Raw genomic sequence first — 2739 nt, forward strand, 5'->3', positions numbered from 1 at the left:
GCGTAGGTCACCGACGGGTCCGGTTCTTTGGGATCTCACGGCCTTCTGTGGCAGATCTTCGAGGACTCGGCCTATTGTCCAGCCCTGCTTCAGATGCAGCCAGTGAACGGCGGGACGTTGTACTCGGTACACACACGCGCAGCGACGAGCTGTTCAATGTGAGCGGCGCTCCGTTCCCGCCGCCGTTCCTCTCTCCGAGGAGATGGCACGCTTCGGTCCTGGCTGCCGCCAATATGTAAATATTTTCTATCAGTGTTTTACCCGGCGTAGTATTATTTTACTGGATTGTTACCTTCTACCTCAACACGTGGTCCTGGGGTACAACAATGGTATGTTTTTTGGGGGGTTTTTTTCACATCACTTTGTATCAATAAATACTTTAAGTGTGTGCAGTGGTGTATTTTGGTTTTGTGCTGCCCTAGGCAAGACTAAGCTCGGGCACCCCCACCCATCTAAATTTGTCCCGCCCCTTCCTGTTTAGGACATTTCGCGCAACCTGTCAGTTACTGCATACAGTGCACAGGGGGGTCTCAGGAGAGCTGTGCATGGTCTCAGTTGGGTTGTACGGGGTCTCGGGAGAGCTGTGCAGGGTTTATGGTGGGCTTTGTGGGGTCTATGATGGGCTTTGCAGGGTCTCAGGAGGACTGTGCATGGTCTCAGATGGGCTGTGCTGGGTCTTAGGTGGGTTGTGCATCGTCCCTTTCCCTGCATACATGTGCTGCTCCTTTTACCTGCAGCTCAAAGTGCCATCAGTACCAACAGGATACATTGCAGTCCCCCAGCCTGCTTCTGGGACATCCCGCCATCAGATCGCATGCTATAGCCACCCCCTGCTTCTCCATTTCCTGTACAAAGCCAGCCGGACCGCATCCCACTGGGCCCTCCCCTCCACCAGGCAGCTCTCTAATTAGGCAGCCACTCTCAGGGCCTTGTGGCCGCAAAGTTTGCCTCATTAGGCAGCCGCTGCTGCCTGATTGTGCATTCCAGCCTCGGCCCACTGGGCAAGTGCCCAGTATGCCCAAAGGCAAGTCCGGCCCTGTCTGCCTCATTGGTTTGGGGCTGCATTTTCTGCCGCCCCCCTGAAAAGTGCCGCCCTAGGCAAATGCCTAGTTTGCCTTGCAATAGATACACCCCTGTGTGTGTCCTCTTGTGTGAGCGCTGGCCGGCGGAAGGGACGTTTCTGCCCCAATTTCCATTATTCAGACACTCGGAGCCGCTGTGAACCGTTCAATGTTCGCGCCAGGTCATTGTTCTAATGGACGGCGTCTAAAATTTGCTTCGCGCGCGGCCAGAATCCGATGAGCACCCCCGGGGTGAACCCAGGACACGGAGTCTTCTACAACGAGAGCATAGGATAAGGTGTTTGCTTCAGAACTTACCTCAGCAGTCCCAGGCCTCGGCTCTCACGGTCCTATCCTTGGCTGTGCGATCCGTCAGCCAGAGAGAGAGCGGTCAGTGCGTCTCCTGTGCGCTCTGGCTCCATTACCTAGCCACCGGTGTAGACATTCCTAGTTCCCGCGATGTGCCGGGCATGTGTGAGCGCACTGAACCGCCTCTTAAAGGAGAACTACGAGGCGAGGGCTTTTCACTCCTCCTCATTGTTCTGGGCGACCTGTGACAATGAGACTGTCGCAGGTCGGCTCAGTAGAATCGGGAGGTGAGCGAACACATACCGGCGCTCGCTGACGTCTCGATCCGGTCACGGCTCTCTGCCGTGACTGGATTCTCCACTCTGATCCTCCAGCGCTGACTGGCGGAACGGTAGGGGGCGGGCACAGCTGGCTCTGCCTCTAGATAGGCGGAGCCAGCTGTCACTCACGCAGCTGGGCGGATCCAGACATAATTGTCAGGATCCGCTTCAGCGGCGTCTCAGTATACCGCGAGCTGTAGCTCCCTATATACTGAGCTTAGGGTGACGGGAGGACGCTAGTTTGTGTCCCCCCGTTACCCTAAGGAGAACTATGGGGAAAAGCCCTGACCCCTTAATTCTCCTTTTAAAGAGACAGCGTGCCTTTCTCCAAGCAAGTCTCTACGGTGGTCCGCCTCCAGCCGTGACATCAGCAGAGCACCAACAGGTGTAAATTCAATCCGATCCAATCAGTCCGTGCTTGGTTATTGCAGAGCTCTGTCGTGCCCGGCGTCACTATCCCGCTGCTTTCCCGTGTATTGACCATTGGCTTTGTTATCTGACCCCTGACCCTTCGCCGCCCGCCCTGACTCCTGTTCCGATTACAACTACGAATTTGGATTGCGATGTGGCTACCGTGTTCATGGACTTTACCCGTGCTGGTCATCACTGCGTTAGAGATTGTGCGTTTTATACCAGTCTACTTGGCCTAGAGGTACCTTTTAGTACTGGCGAGTCTCCCTACCTCTGGGCTCCTACTCAACCGCACCCGATACTGTGTCAGTGACACGTTGGGTGCAGATGTCTCAACAGGAAGGGAGCTGTTGAGCTCTGTAAACATCAGAGCTTATGAGACTATGAAGTCATAGGGCCAGACTCCTGGGAAACGAAACCCCCTGTCTGCCCAGACCCAGTCACACAAGAAAAAGAACCCCTAACACCAAGGAACGACGTGGGCACCTGAAGCCAAGACCCTTACACTCTACGGTCCAGAAGAAAGCCGAAAAATAATTTTAATATAACTTTCCTTCCTTGATGAGCTCCGTGGCAGCGTACCAATGGGGAGACTCCGCCCGAGGTCTACCCCAGAGGACCAGCGAACCGTAAATTTA

The sequence above is a fragment of the Nanorana parkeri genome, unplaced genomic scaffold (genome assembly GCF_000935625.1).
Source record: "Nanorana parkeri isolate BGI_ZX_2015 unplaced genomic scaffold, ASM93562v1 scaffold2839, whole genome shotgun sequence".
Taxonomy (NCBI): domain Eukaryota; kingdom Metazoa; phylum Chordata; class Amphibia; order Anura; family Dicroglossidae; genus Nanorana; species Nanorana parkeri.